Source organism: Eschrichtius robustus, chromosome 10, assembly GCF_028021215.1.
Source record: "Eschrichtius robustus isolate mEscRob2 chromosome 10, mEscRob2.pri, whole genome shotgun sequence".
NCBI classification, from domain to species: Eukaryota; Metazoa; Chordata; class Mammalia; order Artiodactyla; family Eschrichtiidae; genus Eschrichtius; species Eschrichtius robustus.
In genome coordinates, this window is record NC_090833.1 from 27242880 (window position 1) to 27268563 (window position 25684).

A 25684-nucleotide genomic window follows, 5' to 3' on the forward strand; every position below is an offset into this window, starting at 1 on the left:
TGAAGGCAGCGGAGATCACTTTTAAACTGGGCATGAGATAATCAGATTTGCATTTTAGAAGGATCCCTGTGGGCTACTCTCACACACACTGGTGGGAGTGTAAATTGATACAATCCTTTTGGAAAGCAATTTGACAAAGTGTACTAAGAGCTCTAAAATGTTTGACACAGTAATATCACTTTGGTGACTACTCAGAGGAAGTAATCCTAAAACTAGAAAAAGCTTTATGCACAAAGCAACTATTGTAGCATTATTCATTACAGCAGAAAAATGGCAATGACCTCGCTCCCCAACAATAGGGGAATGGTCATGCAAGGTGCAGCACATCCACTGGGTGACACATTACTCAGCCATCTAAATTATATTCATGACAAGCTACCAATAACGTCAGAAATGATGATTTACCAATGTTAATATTAGCAACACATGTGTGGTAGATTCTAAAAACGGCCACAAATTCTTCTCCTGCCTATCTCCATACCCTTACTAAAAATGGCCACAAGTTCCTCTCCTGCTTATATCCACGCCCTTACAAAACGGTGCTGCAGTTCCTTTGTCAAGAGGTAGAATCTATTTCTCCACCCCTTGTGTGTGAATTGACCCTGTGGCTTGCTTTGGCCAATAGAAATATTAGTAAGCTGCAACCAGAAGCTTGATAAAGCACTTATGCATTGGCACTTGCCTCTTGCTGCAGTTGGAAGCCTTCCATCACCATGTGAAGAAGCCCAGGGATAACCAGCTGGATGATGAGACAGACAGGGACCCAATCCCTCTTGTGGCCTCATGTGTCAGCCAGCCAATCCCAGAAGCAGAGCCATCTAGCTAAGTGGCAGCAAAACACAGATGCATGACTGAAGCGAGCCAAGACTAGCGAAAGAACTGCATAGCTGAGCCCAGCCCAAATCACCCCTCCAGAGAATTATGAATGAAATCAATGGTTACTCTTTTAAACTACTAAATTTTGAGGTCATTTGTTACATATCAGCAGTTCACTGATACAATGCTGATAATTTTTGAAACTAGGTGTTAGGTACACAGGATGAGTGGGTAGGTTCATTATAATACTGTCTTTGCTTTGTGAATACTTCATACTTTCCATAATAAAAGAAGTTTTAATACATATATTCATTTGGGCTAAAGGACAAATAAATGCTAAGTAAAGGACTTAATTTAAATATATTGATACATGTATACAGCTTGGTCACAACTATACAAAAGAAATTTTCCATAGAAAAATATCAGTACTAGAAAAAAATATATCTTTGGTTGCCTCTAGGTGCTGATACCACGGATTTTTTTTAACTTGCATGTATTTTCCAAAGTATCTATAATAAGCCCAATTTGCTTTATTCTGAAAATAAATACTTACAATTTTATTCATTTTATTTCACTTTCACCCCCCAATAATTTTTTTTTTCCATAGAATATGTGGAAAGCTGATTGGAAGGGTAAGAAACTAAAGACAGAGAAAATTAAAATAGTCTAGGGGGAAATCAATAAGGGTTCAAAATTGAGGTAGCAACGATATAGAAGGAAAGAGGGGATAGACGGTGGGGCAAGTAGGAAGGGGGGTAGATAATGAAAGGGATATTGAATGTCCATCATGTTGGACATTGCCTTGCACTGGAAGGACATTTAACCTGGAACAATGGATGGGCTTCAGAGGCACCCACAAACCCAACCTAAAAATACACCCAAATTTGGGTTTAAGTGTGTAAATGCATCTCTCAAGTAGAAAATCCACAGATTTCATCAGATTCTCAAATGGTGACTATGATCCCAAAAGCTGAAGACCCATTAAGGCTTATTTCCCTGTAGACAGGGAAGAATTTATAGTTTTGTTTTTCAACCCTATTCAAATTTGACCAGCCATAAGACAACCTGAACAGGACACTGAAATGATCAGAACACCATCTGGGACTCTGGTCCCCAGAGCATGACCTCAGTGCAAGATGGCTCAGGTGATGTCAACAATTTTGAGACACAGCTCATCATATGCATTTTCCTAGTGTCCCTTAGAAGCTGTTTCTGCTGGGTTCCAGTCTGGAGAAAGGCAAATCCTTGTGGACAGCCCTTCAGGGTATAAGAGCCATGGGTCTAACAGGGAACTCTGACTTCCAAGAGGCACATACAAAACCAGTTTTTCCAAATCTTAGGCTCAGGCAGAGCCCAGCACAGCCTGGTCCCTGCCCCACCTCCAACTTCCACTCTCTTTCTTTTTCTTTTTCTCCTCCACCTTGGCCTACTCTAAATTCCCAGAAATCTGTGCTTCTTCCCACCATAGGAACCTTGCATATGCCATTCCCTGGAGTCTATTCCATTCTCCTTCAACTAGTGAACTTATCCTTCAGATCTTAACCTTAATCACTACTTCCCAGGCTGAGGAAATCCTCCTGATATATGCTCTCAGAGCACTAAGCACAACTGAAATGTTATATTTCTTTTTGTGATTATTGAATTAACATCTACCTACCCACCGTAATAATTATAATAAAAGCCAACATCATTTGAATGTTCACTAGGTGCCAGGCACTATAGGAATCTCTTGACATGTATTCATTTATTCTACTAGTACAACAATCCTATGAGGAAAATGAGGTACAGAAGAGAAACAACTGGACTAAGATTCTCTAGCAAGTAAGAGGCGGTATTGGGATATAATCCCAGACAGCCTGCGGCTGGAACGGCTCCATGTCTGTTTTCACCGACTGTATCCCATGTCCAGCACAAGGTCTATAAATTAATAGGAACTCCAGTAGCATTGACTAAATTGACTTGTCTTGCCCAGCCTGAAGCTGCTTTCACACATGAAATCCAGACTTGGGGACAACCTTACAAATCACCTTCACTAACCTGAACAGAAGAAGAATGGGAGACCCAAAGAGGGAATGTGGTTTTCTTAAGGTCACACAGAACCAGGACCAGAAGCCAGATCTCCCTACACAGCCCAGTGCTCTTCCCACTTCACTAAATGAACACTTAAAATTAAAAATATTAAGTATATAATACTTAATAAATATTTTTAAACCAATAAAGAGGCATTACACTCCCTTCCCCTCTCCTAACTTTGCTACGGAATCAGATGGAAAGAAAGATGGGTGGGTAAGGAAAGAAAACTATTTCTTCAGAAATGTGTGTTTGGAGAAAAGCACAAGGATTATAGAAAATTGCTATTCATGTAAATTGCTCCTTAAAAAATGATTTTCTTCTTTTTTTTTTTCAATTTACTAGTGTTAAGCATTTTTTAACTCAAAATAACCTTGATTTAGCAAGCCTGTGTCTTAAACTTACAATTATTTCAACGTGGTCGTCTGTCATCAATTTCGTTTGTTAGTGCAATGGCAACCGAGCTTGTGCTGATATTGATTTACGCAGAGTTGCACCGTAATGGGGGTTCTGGGGGCCTGCAGTGACGCAGCCTGGCCATCAGCAAGACCTTCATCATGGCTGGGGAGGCACTTTGAATGTCTCTTTAGTTTGAATAGGGGAGGTCTGGGGATTGGTGAAAAGGATAGTGGGCTTTGAACTGTTTCTAGAGCCTCACCTCTATTCTTACAAAGACTTGAGTTGTAAGTCAAGTACAGTTGTTTTTAATTCCTCAAATAATTGGGTTGCCACCTGAATGATATCCAGCTGCTGACCCAGCCATCCAACTACAGTATCCTCAACTCACTTTTATATTAAGGAGATCTCCAACTAAGATGGAAATCAAAAGATTCCCATGTTCTAGATTTAGAGCTGTGTTTCTTTAGAATGTTTTTAGTAAATCTTTCCACAATGGCTTCAGAATGTTTTTCTTTCCCTCTGGGTACATAGTTTCATTTTAGCTTAGGGGAGAAGGCTTAAAAAATTTTTTTTCCTATCTGGCTCTGAATATCAGCCTCCAATTTGGCCAACTTCTGACCATAGAGATACTTACTTAAAAAATCATTTTAAATGTCTTATCAGGTTTCATCCTGGACAAACAATAAATATTCCTGTCAGTACTGAATAACTCCATAGACACCTAAGAGTGTGCAAAAGATCTTACCCTCCCAAGATCCAGAGCCAGTCTCAGAGATAACCAAAAGAAAGAGACACTTCCCCTAAGAGCTGGCTATAGTCAGTAGGACCCCAGCTGCAAATAGGGTGCAACCCACATTTCTGTCCAGCCTTATTTTGGGGGCCCCCAACCTGATGGTTGCCAACCACGTTCTTAGGGCACAACATGAGACAAACAAGAGGCTGAATCCATCCCTGGGAGAGAAAGGATCAATACCCAGTGTTCTTTTCCTGCCAATCAGAATTTAGAAAGGAAGGAAAAACATGAAATTTTACCTTCCTCTCTTGACCAGGCACCACAGATAGAGATCTAGGAGAGCCGACTTTAGTAAGAATTCTCACCCTTTGCTGTTTTCCCGGGGTGCTGTCTAGAGGCTCCAGAGTGAGTGGGGTATCCCAGCGGGTCGTATCCTGGTCACCAGAAACCATAAAGAAGGAAAAATCATTTTCGCTCTGCAGTTTATAGTCAGCTCCTGGCTGAGACCCCTTTTTCTCTAGGGCACCTCCTAAATGGATAAGCTTATCTAGGTTAAAAGCTCTCCACTGCGGCCACCGTAATTCAAGATGATCTTTGGTAAGGTTAACCTACTTGTTCAACCTCGAAATAAACTTTTATTCACCTGAGGCCTCAAGCTGGCCCCAGTCCAGCATAAGTCAGACCCCAGACTCGGACCACGGACTCGGACCAATTTCCAGTCCAACACCGGCCAGGTTCCAGACCCAGTCTGGAAAAAGAAATGCTCAAATGAAGTCTGAAAGCTGTGGAGCTGGGATCCAGGACTGGAGAGGGACTCACCCACCACCTTCTGAAAACACAAGAAGGCAGCCATCTGGAGGGGCTATGCTAGTACCCACACCTGGTTGCTTGTTGCTCCCGGGGGCTCTCGGGGGCCTCCTTCGGTTCCTCTTCTGACACCAGAACTGTTAAAAGATAAACTGCAGCATACTAAAAATTTTAAGAGTTTATTTCAGTAAAAATTGATCCCAATCAGGCAGCACCAAACCCCACCAATGGGAGCTGGGGAGAGACTTTTATAGAGAAGACACAGAAGCAAAGTAAGGAAATTATTGATTGGCTGGAGCTTAGGGCCTGGCTGGCCTTTGTGATTGGTTGTCCTCAGTGTTTTGATTTCGTGGCTTTGAGGCATTTACAGGCTTAGATTTTGGTTTGCTGATGTAGGCGCTGTGGTATCCAAACTGCCTCAGTCTCATGTTCTCCTTGCTTAATTAATTTAACACTGTTAAGAAGACACTGATCTCTACTTTACTAAAGCCCAAAGAGGAAGAGGGATTTGCCCAAGGGCACACAGCAAGCCCCGAGATTGCCTGATTCATAGTCAGAACTCACTCCATGAGAAATTCAACTCCAGAGTGTCAACAACATGATCACCTTTCAGAAGCCGGGAGGCTAATGCAGAGGGTCACGGGGACCTGCCAGTGAGCTGCGGAGAATCCAGGTCAGAGGCTGAGTTAGACCCAAGAGCAGCTGCCGCCCCCAGGACCCGGGAGGGACCACTGCGAACACCCTGCACGAAGGCTCCAAGTCCTTCACTCTGACATTGCCTTTCCCACCAGCAATGACATCGAAGCTCAACCCGGGCTTATTTTAATACTCTGGATTTTTTAAATGCCTTCTCCCTGCAAAGAGCTATGGAAAAAGTTCACCTTGTGCTCTTTGGAAAGCCTCCCTCTGCACCCAGAATAGATGCCTTCGTGGATCCCTGCCGCCAACGAAGCCCACGGTCTCCTAATAGAAGAAGGCAACAATGATAAGGTCTCTTCAAAATGTTCCAAAGGAAAATGACACATGTTTTGAGAAGAGCATTGGTAAGCAGGAACGGGTCCAGAGGAACTCGCCAAACTGAGACAAAGGGCAATGTTTGGCATGGAATAGAAAAAAAAGGAAAACTGGGAGGCAGGTTGAGGGACAGGAAAGCTGCCTCAAATGTTGGAAGGGCTACTGTGTGCAAGATTGGCAAGGTGTATTCCAAGTGTCCCCAAGGGACAGAAAATAACAATTGGGGCCACTGATGATGGGACAGCCTGGGCCGAGGGGCGCAGGGGTTAAGAACACACACTCTTAATTCCTTTCTCTGCAACACACAAAGCCTCAGTTCCCCCATCTGTAAAGAGGTGGTGCAATTAGTTCTCATAAGGGTGTTGTGAGCATTAAATAAGATCATGACTCTTCAGGGTGTATCACAAGCCTGACACATAGTAAGTCCTCCCTATAATGTCATTGCTGTTGATGCCAAAAGCTTGGCCTCTCTGCACCAGTGCAGAATCAAATCTCAGAGACAGAGTTTTAGGTGAAGTAGAAAAGAACAGTTTTTTTGCTTTGCCAGGCAAAGGGGGACACAGTGGGCTCCTGCCCTTGAAAACTATGTGCCCCAACCCGGGAGGATTCAATGAAGAGTGTTATAGTAATAGTTCAAGGATGGAGTTGTTGATAAGATTCCGGTGTGTGCAGGGCTTGCACTCCCTTGATCTGGTCTCAGGTGGTTGGTCTTCTAATCTTGATGAGCTTCTCTGGTCCCTTTAATCTTGCCTCAGGTGGTTTCTTGGCTGTTCCTCCCTTGATTAGCAACTGTTCCGAATCTGCCCTTTGGAACTCAGGGAAGGTCATGGAGACTGGAGTCTTGCCTATAAGAAACGGGGGACAAAAAGGCTTCCGTGACCAGAAGCCCCACGGGGTCCGTCTCGGTTTCACTGTCCTTGCTGTTTAGAGGAACTGAGTTCTTTGTTCTCAGAGGTATTCAAGCAGCAACTGATGATCAATGAGCTGCAAAGCTATGTTGGGAAAGAGACTCATGCTTTAGACAAAGGGTAGGATTAGGTGACCTTAAATTTCCTTCCATTCTTGGCTTTCAAATTCTTTGTCTCATTGAAACTGAGGTTAATGTGAAGTCCTCTACTGGATTACTCTTGCGGGCTCCAGCTTTGGGGGTTTTGTTTTTCCACCTTTGTACTTTCAAATCCTTGCTGTGGAGCAGATTCTGGAGAGTCTCGGAGGGCACAACCCAGGAAGGAAAGCTTCTTTTGCTTGGAGGATGCATTCCTGGAATTCCCAAGATTCCAGTCCCTTTTCCTCCTCACATTGTAAACATTAGGTTCTGGTGGAGAGGACAAAAAGGTCACTCTCCAAACTGCAGTTGCTCCCAGGCTCTGATCTGAATAATTCAACTCATCCTCTGTGAGAGCTCCAGTTGGGCTGATCTCAAGCCCATTTGACAAGGACAGTGCTGATTTAGGCTAACAGGAGGTCATTGTTTGAGCAGGAGAATGACCTCTTCACTTCTTGGTGAGCAAAACCAGGTATGAGAACATAAAACAAATCCAAGGCACTCACTGCAGCGGAACCAGAGGCAGCCTTCCCCAAATTCCCTTCTTAGCAAGACCAAGCCCTAGAGGAGGAGGAGGCATTTACTGGGGATTGCTACAAATTCAGCTTTGCTGCCACTGCCTTTATAACCACAATGTAAAGTAACTCGCACAACACACTGAAGATAAGCTCTTTAAAGAAAATAGAAAAGCATTAGCTTGGCAATTCACCCAAAGCTCATCATGCACCATAGACATTTTTGAAGTTTAACAAAGAAAAGCACATCATTAAAGAACACTGCTCTATCACCATTCTTATGCAAATCCTTCCAGATAGTTGGGTGGAAAATTCCATCTAACACGCAGCAAGAAATGAATGTTGCAGGGTGGAAATTTCAGCTATACTGAGTGCATCTATCACTTGTATAATCCAAACTACTGTATGTGCGCTGACTACAGAATTAGTATTGATCCATTCACCGTGTAAACATCAAGTACTTTCTATTATTACTTGAAATAGCATGCTATCACAATTTCTATTTCCTCCTTCTATCTTAAATAGAAGTATTGCACATTAGCCCCTTCCTTCATGTACTTTTTTGCACAGCTATCTAACTACAGTGTTCGGTGTGGTGCCGAGTTTCCTGCAGACATCTGCAGTATTAGCTTTAAAGCACTTGATTTCCAAGTCATCTCTGATGGAAGACAATACAACTTTCATTTACCCAGAAACCTGTTACCAGAGCTTCTCTCAGAAACAGGCACATTCTCTCTCTCATCATCATCATCATCATCATCATCCTTTGTTGGATACTCATCCCCCTGCTGAGACCACCGTGCTCAGGAGGCACCTCCAGCACCCCCCCCCCACAAGAGGACAGGACCCCCCCAGGTTTCTCCCTGAGGTCGTGAAAAATATATCTGCCAAAGCTGAGAACGGTATTTAATTTCAAGATAACTTGCTATGAAAGCTCAAGACTCGACTTTGTTGCGCCGTTCAGATGTCTGAATGCATGAAGACACATTACTTTGGAGAATCAGTTCTGATGTTTGAGAGTATCTGAAAGCATCACAAGGGGTGAGACTTCTCCTCCCTTTCCTGTGTTGCCCAGCATAACAGCAGGAGGAAATTTGGACTGGGTTCCAGACCTGGAGGGTCAATTTTAGCTCAAATAGCTTGGAGGTACCTATGGCATAATTCATGTTCTCTGCTGCCTGTGGCATTCCCTGGGTACCACACACATCCCGACCAAGTGCACACTGTTTCTCGTTACCCTTGCACGCTCTGAAAGACACTCACTGTGTGTGACTTAACTAGATTTCCAGTGTCTTCCGAGCCCAGCAGCCGCTCCAGTCAGAACACATACAATCTCATTTCTGTCGATGGGAATCTATACATTGCAACCTTAACCTATAACAGAACCAACTTTCACAGACACCCGTAATACCCCTTGAGCACAACCCAAGTTGCACAGCCCCATTGTTCTCTTTAACCAACATGTGGAACCTGCACATTCTCACTGAAAAAACAAAAGCCGGGGCTTTGTTTCACAGAGAGAAAATATCCGGAACCAGCTGAGCACTATTTAGCCACCATCCTCATGTCCAAACCCCTTTCAACCAATCGAAAAAATAATAATAATTAACTAATTCATTGCAATTCTTCTTAATAAATGGCAGCTTTGTTGCCAAACTAGACTGATGCAAACTCAAACAGATAAAATTCTGAAATTGGATAGCGTGTGTTCAATAAATATTCAAAGAAGAGAGAGTGAGGGCATTATAAAGGAACCATACACGTAATTCTCTGCCTCCAATAAATTTCCAACTTTATTTCCTTTTTCTTTTTTTTTTTTTTGGCTTTATTTCTTGACACCAACCATTCAGGCTCTTAAATGCCCAGTTGTGTTCACAGCAAAAACGTTCTATTTGCCTCCTGACCAAGTACCCCTTCCAGAAGTGGAACCAGATTTAAGACATGCACATACGTACTGTCTTTCTTATGTATTTGAATAATCATTTGAAGTGAACTGAAGAGAACCTCAAAAGAGTGGATCAGATTTTTCCAACAATAATAGTGCTAATGTTCTGGAAAAATTGAATTAATTAATTAATTAATTAACTGATTAAAATAAAGGCAGTATCATAGCAACCACTCTTGATTGCTTCCTCATTCCCTCCTCCTTCTTAATGATACCCTCCCTGGTTTTGACCAGGCAACCACCACTCAAGAGAAGGCGACCCTCTCCCCAGCTCAGGTTCAGTCAATTAGTGAACAGGTAGTAATTGAATGAACTTATCTTGACAGTGACCGGTCCAGGAGCAGGCTTGTGCTTCAGTTCTGACCAACTGACATGAGTCAGGCAGGGGCCTTCGGGAAAAGGTTTCCTCACTCTTGAAAAGAGATTTGATGCAGAGTTCACCAGTAGTAAAAACATTGTACAACGTTGGATCTGCACATGACCCCTGAACCCCAGCAGCCGTATTGGGCAAGATGCAACAATCTTGACCCTTGTTAAGCTGCTGACTTAACCAACCCCAAAGTAGCCCTACCTTGGACTTCCTGTTTTAAAAGAGATAGGAGTTCCCGGCACTACAGTCCAAAGCATCCTAACGGCTGCAGGTAACTATCAGTCCTTATAAATTGTTTGAGAAGCGACCCTCCGCTCACTTCCTGTCTTGCTATACCCTTGCCCCAGATGAACTTCTGGGTTGAAATGGGAGCATTCATCTATTCGAGCAGACACGGACTGATGTTATCTAAAAATAAGAGAGACAAATGAATCTTACCATTCAGTACCTTCACCAAGAAAGAATAATTCCACTATGGCCTATGAACCAAAATCTGCCCTGTACGCGCCCATGAGCATGCAGCCAGCGTGCTACTGCAGAACTTCAAGACGGCCTCACAGAAAGAGGGGAGGGGGCGATTAGAATATAAAAAGGATGCGCTCTGTGAAGCCCCTGGAGTTTCACGGCTTTTAGGAAATAAAAACCTCCCTGTACAGGAGCCGCTTCCGGGGTTGCTTAAACACAGAAACCACTGCTTTCATTAGAGGGAACCTCACGCAGAAGCACTTCAGGTTGAAGAGGGGTAGGAGCCGCTACTCCGCCCACGCAGTCCACACCCACTGACAGCTCCTGAGTCATTTCCACCCAATCCCTAGGATGCCCTGGAGTGGTTTTAGAAACGACCATCTAAACAAGGCTGAGGGGCCAGGCCATGCTTTGGGCAATAGAGCTTTTTAAGTAACACAAGCAACACGAAATCCTAAAAGTTTAAACGAACAAACAAAAGCGCTTTTGTTTGCAGGAAAACATGCAGATCAGTGATGAAGTACCCCAGCGATACAGCAGAAACAGCAACGCAAGGCCAGTGAAAGATTCTTCCTCACCTCTAGGTCAGGATTCAACTGTGGTCCCCCAGAGTGGGATCACCTGAGAATCTTGGCTGAAAAGGGGAAAAACTACCTAAATCTAGGTTGATACTGCTGCAGGAAAACATCAGAGAAATGTGGTCTACACAGGAATTGCTGTGTTCTCCTCCATCAAAAAAGGTGGGGTTATACCATAACCAATATTAAAAGACTAAAGATGGCCTGGTTGAAAATATTTGCAATTTAGAAATCAGTTTAAAGAGACAACTCAACATAAAAAATGAGGAAAGAATATGGACAGACAATTCATAGAAGAAATACAGGTGACCAACGAATATATGAAAAGATTCTCGGCTTTACTCCTAATTAGGGAAGTGCAAAATAAAACAATGAAACACCACTCTCAGCACTAGATGTTTGCAAAAATGCTAAAGACATAATATCCGGGGTTGCAAATAAAGTAGAGAAATGGGCCCTCTCACACATTTCACGGAGTGTGAATTGGAACACAGTTTTGGAGGACAATTTGGCAATGTCTATCAACTTAAAATGCAATTCTATTTTAGGAGTCTGCCCTACAGATATATTTGCACATGGCTGCAAAGATATAGCTACAGAGATATTCACTACAACGTTGTTTGTAATTGCAAACACACAGGAACCAATGTAAATGTCTATCAATAAGGACCAGATTAAATATATTCTGGTATAGGCATAAAATAGAATAGTGAGCAAACATTAAAAAACAATGAGGTAAGCTGGGACAAAGTGAGAGAGTAGCACTGACATATATACACTACCAAATGTAAAATAGATAGCTAGTGGGAAGCAGCTGCATAGCACAGGGAGATCAGCTCGGTCCTTTGTGACCACCTAGAGGGGTGGGATAGGGAGGGTGGGAGGGAGATGCAAGAGGGAGGGGATATGGGGATACATGTATACGTATAGCTGATTCACTTTGTTATATAGCAGAAACTAACACAACAGTGTAAAGAAATTATACTCCAATAAAGATGTTAAAAAAAAAAAAATGAGGTAGATACAGGTGCTGTTAATAGGAGCATCTGCAATGTAAAAAATGAATAAAGAAAAGCACATCTTCCAAAAAAATTTTTAATAAAGGATAATATGTATATATCCTCTTTTTAATATACCTAGTACAATGCCAGAAATATAGTAAATACTCAATAAATATTGGAAGAATAAGTGACTTGTAAATATTTGCTAGAAGAGTGAACTACTGATGAATAAATGAATGTGTATGTAAACATGAAAAATTTAGGCGAAAATATGCAAGGTTTACTCAGTGTCATAAGAGGGAGAATCACCTTTCATTTAATATCTTTCTACAGATTGTTTTTAAATGATTACAGGTATACGTGCTATTTTCACAGTAACAGAAAAAGTTAAGGATCCACCTCTGTTTTTTTAAAAAGATGTTAATAGCTTAAACAATCTTGAAAGATAAACGAAAGACAAAGAGAGAATATTTGCAACATACTTAAAGTTAACTCCACAAAACATAAAGAGCATTACTAACTAATAAGATAGAGATAAACAGCCAGAAAAAGTAATAATAAATAGCCAAATGATATGTGGCCGACAGTGGTAATCATCTACCTGTTGTCTATTACAAACAGAACTATATTAGGGAGAGGGGCCAGCACTGTGTTTATCACCCAAAAGAAAAGTAGAAATGACAAAATAGCACATGAAAAGATATTCAAGCTCACCTAATCAGGGAAATACAAATCGAAACAAAATAAAACACTTGATTTTTGCTCATAACATAGGCCAAAAAGAAGAAAAAGATTTCTATGATCCAGCGTTGACAAGGGCTTGGAAGAAGGCATTCTTTGATAAAGTCAGTGTAAGTGTAAATTGGTACAGTAGTTTGGGCAGCGATTTGACATACTTATCAAATTTTAAAATACATCACCTCGGACCTAGAAATTCCACTTCTAAAAATGTGTCCCACAGAATCCCTTCCACAATTACATAAAGATGAATGTACAAGAATGTTCACTAGAGCCTTGCTCATTAGCAACAATCTGGAAACAATTTTATTTATCTATCAGTGGAGATGTGAACAAGAACAGGAGTCAAGATCTCTGCCCTGATAGAGCCTGCATTCAGTTAGGGGCAGAGGAGACACGATAAACAAGGAAACAAACAAGCACCATGCCTTCCAATACCGTGAGTACTATAAAGGAAATAAAACGAGGTGATGGGATAGAGTGTGTTTGGGGGTGTAGAGAGGGTCAGAGCAGAAGGGAAACTGTTGTACATGGAGCCATAGGAGATGCCTCCCTGGAGGGTGACACTGAGTTAAGATCAGAATGATGACAAAGAACTAGCCCAGCAAATGCAAGCCCTGAGACACACAACAGGACGGAGATGAAGGATAATGAATAAGGAGGTGAAAGGGACACAATGAGATTGGAGAGGAGGACACACAGCCCGGTATCATTTAGTCCTTGAACCTCAGCCTCAGATGAAGAGTCTGGGAAGCCACTGGGGTATAAGCAAGGAGTGACATGACCAGGTTTACCAGTTTTAAAAGATCACTCTGGCTGCTGGGTGACGAACAAATTGGAGGAAATAACAATGGGAGGATGAAGAGCAGTTAGGAGGTCCTAGCAAGGTGTACTGGCGGCTTAGACCAGGTTGCTGACAGCGGAGAGCATGACAAGTGTCCAGACAGGGGCATGTTTTGGAGGTAGAGCCTATAGGATTTGCTAGCAGACTGGAGCTGGGGTCCTACAGGGAAGCGGGAATCAAGGATGTCTCCCAGCCTCGGGGCCTGAACAGCTGGGTGGGATGGTGGTGTTATTTACAAAGAGGAGAAAGCCTGGGAGAAAGAAGTTTAGTGGAGAAAGTCCAAGTCCATTTTGGCCTTGTTAAGCTTGCATGTCCTATGACAGGGGTCCCCAACCCCGGGGCTGTGGACCAGTACCGGTCTGCAGCCTGTTAGTAACCGGGCCACGGGGCAGGAGGTGAGCGCCAGGCGAGGCAGCAAAGCTTCATCTGCCGCTCTCCATCGCTCCCCATCGCTCGCGTTACTGCCTGAACCATCCCCCCCAACCCCGTCCGTGGAAAAACTGTCTTCCGCGAAACTGGTCCCTGGTACCAGAAAGGTTGGGGACCGCTGTCCTATGAGACAGGCAAGCAGAGATAAAGTTGGAAATTAACATATATATTTGCAATTGCACAGAGAAAAATCTGGGAGGTTATCCACCTAACCGATAAAGGGATTCTCTCCAGGAAGTGGAATTGGGGGTGGGGGAGGGGAGATGAAGAGGAAAGAAGCTCCTTCTACATTTGACTTTATATACATTAATAAGGTTTGAAATTGTTACAATGAATATGTATTACCTTTGAAATTTAAATAAATGAATACAAATAAAAGAAGACTGACTGAGGGATTTTCAAATTTTTCCACAGAGCTGCTTCTTCAAACAAAATCTTATCCACAATGTTCGTCCCACTGTCATCATTCAGGCCTCAGCTCACATATCACCTCCTTGGAGAGGCCATCCTTCACCACAGGATCTCAAGTAGCTCCACCCATCCTTCCCCCAAGTCCAACTATTGAACATCCTATTTTATTGACAGCACTTATAACCCCAAATTGACTTGTCTATTTGATTACTTGTCTTCCCTACTAGAATATAATGGTCAAGAGAGCAGGGAGGGTGAATGTCTTGTTCTCCAAATATCTCTAGAATCTAGAGCAGTGAGTTGCATACAGTAGGCACTCAATAAATACTCCCTTGATTAAAAATGAACTCCAAGTTGTCCTCAAGATAAAAAGCTGAGCTGCTTCAATTGAACTGAAGCCAGGGGTCCAGAGTCCTGTCACCGTCACTCTCCACTCCCTTCCCCCAACCACTGACTGCCCTAAGGTACATCCAGGGCCTGGCAGGAAACAATGTAAAACCCAGATAGTCTGCAAGGGTCTGACCTGAGCCCTTCTTCTCAGGAAGCCTACTTCCCCCAGGTTCTAGCCAACACGACCAGAGCTGATCAGGTCCAGACTGAGCTTTAAGCTCTATCTACCTACCTCTTTCCACATCACCTTCACCATCCGTACTGCCCCACCCAGGCAGTATCCATTCCCTCTCCAGCACTCCTGCTCACGGAGTCACCAGCAAGTGCCAGCCCCGGCTCAGCCCTGTACTGGGCACAGTGGGTCCAGAGACAAGCAGACCGGGGCCCTATCCTGCAGGAGCAGCACGTGGAAGATAAGCCAGGCCAGAGTCAATTCCAGCAGAGACCCTGCATTCTGGTGGCTCTCACAGGCACATGTCAAGTCCAACTGGGTCCCTAGCTCTTTCTCAAGCCTTCCTGGTTGTCCTGAGGCCGCACAGTCCGGACTGGCCGTCTTTGTGCACTCGGCTGCTGCCTTCATGAGATACAGATGATGCTACTGCCCACTTCCAAGAAAGGGAACCGACATCTGTCTGCCTTGCTCAGCCTCAGTGCCACTTCAAGAAGGGGTTCGCAGCCATCTCTGGGCATTGTTTTCTGCCCCTTCTGTGGCCTAGAGGGAGCAGCCCTTGTCCTCAGACCACACCCCTCCCCAGCCTCCGCCCAGGCCAGGGGGCTCGCCTATGAGCCTGCTGTCTGCCTAGGTCCAGGGCGATCATCTCTCAGCAAGAGCCCAACACAGAACCAGGAGTGTGGCAGGTATTCAGCAACGCTACAGAAAGGTAAGCCCCTGCCACGGGTCAGAATCATCTTCCTAGGCCCACTGTCTCCCTTGGCCTCTGCTTCTGTGTGGGCTGAGGGCAGAAGCTAGGACTAAAGCCAGGAGGGACCAGAGCAGGGAGGAGGGCCCTTGCAGTCCTCACCACAGTGATTCAGGAAGGAGAAGGCCCGACAAACTCTGCGGGGTGGGGGTGGGGGGGCCCTTCCCCAGAGCCCAGCGCGCGGTGCTCAGGAGCCCCCTGCTGGCAGCTGGGGGCATGTGTGGCTGGGGGCGGGGCTGCTCAGGCCCCCAGCTCCGTCAGGCAGGGACACACACACAGAGGCACCCCAGTCCATGGTGTGCACACCCCCTGCTCCCACACAGGAATCTACATCCCACATGTAGCCCAAGCAAGGATGTGCACACACAGAGAGCCATGCGTGCATAGACGTGCACCTGCAGACCCGAGCCCCAGCATGCAAGCACAGAGACGGAACACATTCATGCGTGTGCTCCTAAGCAGGCACCTGCACACCTCCACAGGCACACAGGTGCACGCACACAGGTGTGCATACACATGGGTGTGGCCCGTCACTGAGCTCCCCCCTCCCCCGTGGCCCCTTCTGCAACTCCCTCCCTCCCTCCCTCCCAGCCATCACCTAGGGAAAGACGCTGGCTGGCATGGCTCCTGCCCCTCTGCTCTCCTGCTCTCGGGGGGGCCGGCAGTGCTCACTCCATGGTTTAGGTACCCCGGGGCCCCGCCAGGAACTCAGCTCCGCCTCAGCACAGCATTCCCCTGCCTGCACACAGCCTGTCCTCACCTGTGGCCTGTGGGTCTGGAGAGCAAGTACGTGGTGGCAGAGGTGTGCCTCCTCGGCAAGGACAAAGACTCAAGGGCGACAGTAATCTCCGTATGGAGGGCGGCTGCCCAGTAGGTCCCATCACGAGGCAGGCAACGGCAGCCCGGGGATGGGCTCGAGAAGGTGGGAGCTGACGCTCTTGAACTCTCCGAGAAGCTGAGGCTGTAGGCGGACATCCCTGAGGCTGGGGCAGGGGTCGGGGGCATCCGGGGCTGACAGAGCCTCAGAAACCCAGGTTCAAGGAGGAGGAAGGAAACAAATGTTCACTGAGTGCCTGCTGTACGCAGACATGGTCCCCACGTCATCTGGTTCCATCCTTATTTCCCCAGAGGTGAGGAGTGGTACCAGTCTTCACAGGTCCCCACGTAACAAGCCGTCACCAAGGCCCATTCTTTTCCTTCTTAAATATCCCTCAGATTGTTTTCACTGATGCACCAACAAGTCGAGGCTTCCCTTAGCTCTTGCCTGAGCCAGAAGCACAGCCTCCTAACCGGGCCCCTTCCCCGCTCTGTCCCATCCAGCCTGCTTCCATAAGTCAGACTGACCGGTTTTTAACAACATGAAGTTAAATTCTCTCAATGGCTTCAATGACTTCTTGTTCTAAGGACTGAGACCAAAATCTTAACCTCTGCTTTGCACCCTCACCTCCCTGTCCCGTCTCACTGATCACCTCTCACCGCTGATTTCCTCCATTCCGCACGGTTGTTGTCAATTTCTCCAGTGCCCCGTGCTTCCTCCCATCTCAGGGGCTTTGCACGTGCTCTTCCCTCCCCTGCCCCATTCGCATCCCCTTGCCTGATAAACTCCTCCTTCAAACATCAATTCCTCCTGGACGCCTCTTTGCCCCCTGATCCTCTCTCCCTGTTAAACACTCGCAACCCCCTGCAGTGTCCTATCATAACACACAGCAGTGCTGGTAATTACCTGTCTGTGCTTTTATGTGGTTTCCCTGCATCTGCTCCATCCCCTAGGCTCCCAGCTCTGTGACCATAGAGACCTTGCCTCTTGCTCACTCTCTGATGCTCAAGTTCCTAGAAAGTGTGCATCCTGGAGATGTTGGTATTCAAAACAGGCCCCTCTGCCTCCAAACATCATCCCCTAATTCAACGAGTCTCTCTGTGTCCCAGAGGGCAATGCCAGGAAGGAGGACTAGTCGCTTCTGGATCCCGGGACTCGACCTTCTAGGTTAGTCCCTGCTTTGAATGATCCAATCCAGCCCCTTCCTTCCACTAGCCCCGGCACTCAGCAGGCCAGACTGTGCACTTATTTCTACCTGGGCAAGCCTGTTCTATTACCTTTCTTTTTTCTTTTTTTTAAATTTATTTATTTTATTTATTTATTTTTGGCTGCGTTGGGTCTTCGTTGCTGCGCGCGGGCTTTCTCTAGTTGCGGTGAGCAGGGACTACTCTTTGTTGCAGTGCGCAGGCTTCTCATTGCAGCGGCTTCTCTTATTGCAGAGCATGGGCTCTAGGTGCACGGGCTTCAGTAGTTGCAGCACACAGGCTCAGTAGTTGTGGCACACGGGCTTAGTTGCTCCATGGCATGTGGGATCTTCCCAGACCAGGGTTTGAACCTGTGTCCCCTGCATTGGCAGGCGGATTCTTAACCACTGCGCCACCAGGGAAGTCCACTATTACCTTTCTTGAGCAAAATAATAACTGTCTGACTGGCAAAAGGCAGTGCTTACCTGCAATCTCTGGTTGGTGGATAAATGAAACTAAACCCAGTAATTAATGAGAAAGACCAGCAGACACATCGTCCTGGGAAGGCAGGGGGAAGCTTTCTAATCATGAAGCCAAGAGCATACACAATGAAAAAAACAGTGACCAAGTAAAAATGTTCAACTTCTGTACATCTTTTTAGATATTCACCATCCAAAGGACAAACCAGGCTTTTGGAGCTCCTGAGGGCTTGTGGTTGGAGAACTCTGAAGTAAACACGCCTCCTTCACAGGGACTCACAGAATTCATGGGGGCCCTTATTCAAAAATGATTACGAATTTCAAGACAGGGACAGCAGAGAATTAAGCCAACCTCAGGGCCTCTCTAACTGGGCAACTACAAGGTCACCCACCCACGAAGCTGGCCCTGCTCCTTCACACTGGAATTTCCCACACACAAGTCAGTTCTGGAAACATTCATTCACCAGACACCCCACCCGAGCCCAACCCTTACAAAGCTTAGAGCCCAGTGATGGAAGAGCAATCAGTGCATAGCTGAGAAGATAACTCGGTGTATCTCTGCTCCCCTGAAGCCAGGCAAGATGCATGGGCTCCGTTCCAGATCCCAGAATCTCAGGGACACACAGTGAGTTGTCTAGGCGCACATGACCTGGGGATGGTCTCGTGCACAGTGCCCTGTAAATTACTTTACTCACACTCTGCAAAATCCTGGGTGCATTTTGGAGGAAGAAGTTAAAGAAAATCTGGCTGAAGAGAGCTAGCCCTGGTGCTACAAGGAGGTGAGGGTCTTTGGAGAGACAGGTGTCCCCTGTGAGGTCCTCTGCAGTCCCATGCCAGCACACTACCCTCCTTTAACAGGAAGTGTGAGTGACACAAAGTTGCCTCCTTTAATATCACCCAAGACAACTCTGCCTCTCTGTGCCAACTGGGGTGAGAAATTTGAGGGCTTCCTTTCCTGGAGCCCTGAGCTGCAATGTTTTTGCCAAAGAAGGGCCAGAGAAGAGATAAAGGCAACCTTCAACTCCCCACATATAATAAAAATAATAGTCACCATTTGTTGGTGAACCACTATGCTGAACCAAGCACTGCACTGGGGGCTTTTACATTTAACATGAGTTCCCTAAGGTGTGTCTTATCCCTGTCTTGAAACTCTAGGAATCTTGATGGGTTTTGTTTTCATTTTAATTTAACACTCATACAGCACTCACCATGTACCAGGCACTGTCCTAAAATCTTTACAAATAATAACTCATTAAATCCACATAGTCACCCTACAAAGTAGGTACTATGACAATCACTCCCATGTTACTATCGGGGAAACTGAGACCAGAGGGTGAAGTCACTTCCTCAATGTCACATAGACAGTAATTGGCAGAACAAGGATTCAGACCCAGACAGACTGGCTCCAGAATCCGTGTCTTTAACTGTTGTTTGTGTTACTTCTCCAGACTCAAAAAGCAGACAGAATAGAGTGCAAGCTTACCTCAAGGAGAGGCCCGCGCAGCGCAACAAAGAGTAGCCCCTGCTCACCGCAACTAGAGAAAGCCCACACACAGCAATGAAGATCCAACACAGGCAATAATTAATTAATTAATTTTAAAAAATAAAACCAACAAGGAAAGTGATTTATTAAAAAAAAAAAAACATTAACCAAAAAAAAAAGAAGTCTACAAACATTAAATACTGAAGAGGGTGTGGAGAAAGGGAAATTTCCTACGCTGTTGGTGGGAATGTAAATTGGTACAACCATTATGGAGAACAGTATGGAGGTTCCTTAATAAACTGAAAATAGAACTACCATATGATCCAGCAATCCCACTCCTGGGCATATATCCAGAGAAAACCATAATTTGAAAAAATACATGCATGCCAATGTTCATTGCAGCACTATTTACAATAGCCAAGACATGGAAGCAACCTAAATGTCCATCAACAGAGGAATGGATAAAGAAGATATGGTACATATATACAATGTAATATTACTCAGCCATAAAAAAAGAATGAAATAATGCCATTTGAAGCAACATGGATGAACCTAGAGATTATCATACTAAGTGAAGTAAGTCAGACAGAGAAAGACAAATATCACATGCTATCACTTATATGTGGATGCTAAAAAAAAAAATGATACAAATGAACTTATTTACAAAACAGAAACAGACTCACAGACTTCGAAAACAAACTTACGGTTACCAAAGGGGAAAGGTAGGGGGAGAGATAAATTAGGAGTTTGGGATTAACATATACACACTACTATATATAAAATAGATAAATCAACAAGGATCTACTGTATAGTACCGGGAGCGCTACTCAGTATTCTGTAATAACCTATGTGAGAAAAGAATCTGAAAAAAAATGGATATATGTATATGTATAACTGAACCACTTTGCTGTACACTTGAAACTAACACAACATTCTAAATCAACTATACTCCAATATAAAATAAAAATTAAATTAAAAAAAGAAAACCACATGTCTCAATCCTAACCCCCAGAACATGTGAGCACATCCTTTATTGGAAAAAGGGTCTTTGCAGATGTAATTAAGTTATGGATTTCAAGCTAACATTTTCCTGGATTATCTGGGTGGCCTCTAAATCCAATGACAAGTGGCAGGAGAGGACTCAGAGAGAAGAAGTAGAGATTTGAGTTATGCTGCCACAGCCAAGGAATCCCTGGAGCCACAAGAAGCCGGAAGCAGCAAGGAGGATTCCCCACCAGAAACATCCGAGGGCGTGTGACCCTGCCAACACCTTGATTTCGGACTTCTAGTTCCTGAAACTGTAAGAGAATAAATTTCTGTTGCTTTAAGCCACGAAGTGCATGGTAATTTGTTACGGCAGCCCTAGGAAACTAACTAATACACTGTCCCTGGGGAGAGAAAAGAAAGAAAACCCATGAGGAGGCTGCATTGGTTTGCTTGAGCGGCCATAACAAAATACCACAGACTGAGTGGCTTAAACAGTAGACGTTTATTTCTCACAGTTCTGGAGGCTAGAAGTCCATGATCAAGGTGCCAGCAAATTCGCTTTCTGGTGAGGACTCTCTTCCTGGCCTGTAGACACCCGCCGCCACTGGGTCCTCGCATGGCCTTTCCTCTGTGCTTACACAGAGAGAACTTTGGTGTGTCTTCCTCTTCTCATAAGGACACCAGTTCTATCAGATTACAGCCCACCTTTCTGGCCTCATTTAGCCTTCATTACCTACATATAGGCGCTCTCTCAAAATACAGTCACATTGGGGGTTGGAGCTTCAACATATGAATTTGGGGGGAACACAATTCAGTCCATAACAGAGGCTATGTGAAAAACGTGTGAACATCCAGAGCATGTAGATACGGCTCCTTCACAGCAAGTGGAGGCATTCTGGAACACAAGCCAATTTCCCGGAACGGGGCCCCAAGGCTTTCCTCAGTGATGGCCCAAGAACAGGTAGCAGCAAAGGGAGGGCCAAGAGGAAAACCTCCTACCCTCGGCCACCTTCTCAAGTTGGCCTCATGTGCAGTTCATGCCATTATTATTCCCCTTTGCTTTATTAGTAAAGTGGCTGGTCTCCCCATAGGGAACAACCACAAAATTTCATTTTCAAAAAGTGAATTCTTAGAGTTGAAGTATACCTCCAAAGAGAATCTGAATCCCTTCACACTGTATGAGAGAGTGCGTTTATAAATAAATATCTGGGTGGATTTGGGTTTTGAACAGCAAAGATGGCTGGAGTCATTTTATCAAAGAATTATTTAAAAAGCAGTTTATCCCCAAGTGCGCAGGAATACACATCAAATCCAAATGGCACAATTGTGAACAGGATTTGGGATTATACAGCAAAAGCATCCAAGGTAACTGCTCTGAAATCTCAAGAGTTTCAGCATGTTAAATTAAGTCCTCTGGCACCTTTTACAATCTAAGGAAATCAGTCTTAGGTTGCTCTAACAGGTTAGGTTTTGGTAAAAAATAAACAATACAAGCTATTTAAATCATCCTGGCTTTGAAAACAATTAACCGATCACCACCCATTCCTGTAACATCCTTTCCCTTGAATGTTTACAATTTATCTGTTTAATGAATATGTATTCAGCTCCTACTATGTGCCAGGCATAAGGCTGGGCCTCGGGGATTTAATCATAAACAAAAAGGACAATGCCCAACCTGAAGGTGGGTCCACTGTTGGCCCTGGAGGTCAGGCCAAGGGGACTGGAGCCGGGAAACAGGAAGGCAGCCTTACAAGTAGGGAGGCCTCCGCACAGGAACGTAGCAGGAGAACCAGAACACAGGCCAATCATAGGGAATCCATCAAGGTTTAGGGAAACTCAGGAAGAGTAAATCCACTGCCGGAAGCGGGCATCCTGATACAGGGACGGGGAGGCATGAGGCAGAGGCACATCTCAGGGAACAGTAGGGGGTCGCAGGGACCCAGGCTGGGTGCCCCTTCCCTACTCTAACAAGGAGGCTGACGCAACTCTGAGCCCACCCCCCTACCAGGAGGAGAGGCCCACTCCCTGCTTCAGCTGGGATGGGTGTGGGGCAGGGAGGAGAGAGCACGTGTAGAGGGACGTCAGTGCATCCCGTGAGGCGGGAACGGATTCAAACCCACCTGGGGAAAACGGTGGCAGGGACTCCCTTGAGCATTGGGATTTTTAAAAAATATTTATTTATTTATTTGGCTGCCCTGGGTCTTAGTTGTGGCACATGGGATCCTCGTTGCCGCATGCAGGATCTTTAGTTGCGGCATGCGGGATCTAGTTCCCTGACCAGGGATCGAACCCAGGCCCCCTGCATTGGGAGCGTGGAGTCTTAACCACTGGACCACCAGGGAAGTCCCAAGCACTGGGATTTTAAAGCCCACAAAGCAAACGCACACCAAAGGGTCCAAGCGCGCAGTGAGTTTGGAGAGCCGCCCCCTCATTTCCTGGACCTGTGGTTCTCTCATTAAGGAGGCCCCTCTGGGCCTCTGATCGCTGTCTGGTGTGTCTCCTCGCCCTGTACCGTACGTGAGAAGATCAAGGAGAAGGGGGAGGAAGGAGAAAGTGCAGAGAGAGGGGGTGAGATGGCTGCTCACCGCTCATCACGTAAAGTCCAATTCTGTTCTTTTTGGATTTGTTTCTACCTGGTCTTATCTTTTCTGGGAAGCTGCAATGGTTTCCGAATTTACATGGTGTCCAAAAAAACAAAAAAGTGGGGGGCAAATAGTCAGACTTATTTACCTGCCCTGTATTAAAGAGATCATGAAATCTTGATTTTGGAAAAGCCAGGGCCTCTCTAAGCCTCACTTTTCACCTCTGAAGAATGGGAATAAATGAGGATTAAAAGCCTAGCTCACAGAGGTAATGCGGAGATTAAGGAATTTTACATGACTTACACACGCTTGTACCTTAGCAATTATCATTACAGACACGCCAATCCACAAGGTAGAAGAGACTGGAAGCTCCCTCAGTCAGGCCCTCTCTTCCCTCCCTGGTGCCTGCGTGTCCCCTACAATAGGCCCATGAGGTTGTCGCCCCGGATCTGTCACCACGGATAAGGAACCAATCAAGCACACTAATACGCAGTGTTTATCAAGCACAAACTATGTATCGGGCACTGTGCTAAATGTTTCCCCTGCAGGGTCTCCTTTTATCTTCAAAATCAGTCAGTGAGGTGGGGACGGTACAATTCTGTGAACACACTAAAAACCATTGAACGGTTTGCCCTAAATAGTTGAATTGTGTGGTATGTGATCTGTATCTCAGTAAAGCTGTTATTTAGGGGAAAAAAAACCTTAGTGAGACAGGAACTGGTAGCATTCCCATTTTACAGATGAAGTACCCGAGGCTTAGACAGGTGCAGTAACTTGCCTGAAGTCACACAGCTAACAGGAAGCAGGGCTGAGACACCGTCTCCCAGACCCCAGGGCATAAACACCACTCCCCTGCCTCTAGAGGGAAGCTTCCACGTATGGAGGGCTTGCTCTGTGGGAGCGTCTGGGTCCAGCATCCGGCATCGTTGCACTGACCCTCTCACAGCCCCTGAGGCAGCCCGCTCCTGCGTTGCACCGCGTGGGGCTGTAGCGAGTTTCCGCAGGTGCTGAGCCAACTCTGCCTCTGTGGAACTTCCACCCCTTCATGCTGGTTCTCCCTTTGCAGCCGCATGGAGTAAGAATGCTCTTCACTCTCTGAGGTGCCTTCGGTATCAGAACGTAGCACTAGATCCCCCCTTTCTTCTTTTCCCCTGGGCCCAACAGATACATAGGCCCAGCAGAAGCTTGCAGACTGCAGAGCTGGGAGGCCAGGGATTCCCAAAGTCAGCCTGTGGATTCTGGCTGCACAAACATCACCCAGAGCCTTTAAAAACTTCCAGTTCCATTGGGAGAGCCCAAATCAGTGGATGTAAGCCTTTTTTGAAAAGCTACCAAGTGATTCCAGTCAGGAGGAAGGTAAAGAAACCTCACATTTTAAAGACAGGGAACTGCTCTCTCAAAATCATACAGCCATACTCATATTCACCTTTGGACAAGCCCACTTCAGTGTTGATGATTCTAAAAAACTGACATGAGTGTGTAGGTTATAATGCAAAGGGTAAAAGGAAAATATAATCCGTACAAGAAGAGATGCTATTAATCAACAATTTTAATCCTAGTATCTATTTTTCAAACTGCAATCAAAACAACGTAAGGTGTTTTACAGCCATTAAATTTAAAACCAACAATACGCAATTCTGGTGAAGTTATACTGAAATTGGGTCATTTGCACATTGCTTGTAACAATTTAACTTGATATAATACTTTGCAAACCAATGCAGCACAATCAATCAAGAGTGTCATGCTCAGTCCTTTACTGAGTGCCTACGTCGTGCCAGGCACTCAGGTGTTGGAAATACAGGTGTGACTAAGACTTGCTCACTGGGACTTCCCTGGTGGTGCAGTGGTTGAGAGTCTGCCTGCCAATGCAGGGGACACGGGTTCGAGCCCTGGTCTGGGAGGACCCCACATGCCGCGGAGCAACTAAGCCCATGCGCCACAACTACCGAGCCTGCGCTCTAGATTCCGTGAGCCACAACTACTGAGCCCGTGCACCACAACTACTAAAGCCCGCGTGCCTAGAGCCCGCGCTCCACAACAAGGGAAGCCACCGCAATGAGAAGCCCGTGCAGCGCAACGAAGAGTAGCCCCCGCTCGCCGCAACTAGAGAAAGCCTGTGTGCAGCAACGAAGACCCAACGCAGCCAAAAATAATTAAATAAAATAAATTTATTTAAAAAAAAGAAAAAGAAAAGACTTGCTCACTGCTTTCAAAGGACTCACTGTTCATTGAATGAGATAGAGACGTGAACACTCATTTCAATACTAAAGATAAGTGGTAAGCACCGGGGGTCATGAGACCTTCCATGGAGGAACTCTTGGCCCTACCCGGAGGTTCAGAAAAAGGAATCCTGAAAAGGTTCACAACTGAGCTGAATCCAGAAGGATGAGCAAGAGTTAACCAGGTGAAGAAGGCTGTAATCAGCATTCCAGGCAGAGGGAATAGACTGAGCAAAACTTGGAAGCCTGCAGGAGGGGAGCCAGGGCTACAGGTGCCCGGAGGCAGGTGGCTCCACGTCAAAGAGCCTCCGGGGTTCACCTAAGAGTCTATGCTTTGTCCTATAAGGTTATAAAGAGGCATTGAAGGCTTTAAGCAAGGGAATGACACGCATATATGTGAGTTTTGGAATGCTCCCTCAGGCTGGGGTGTGGAAAAGCACATC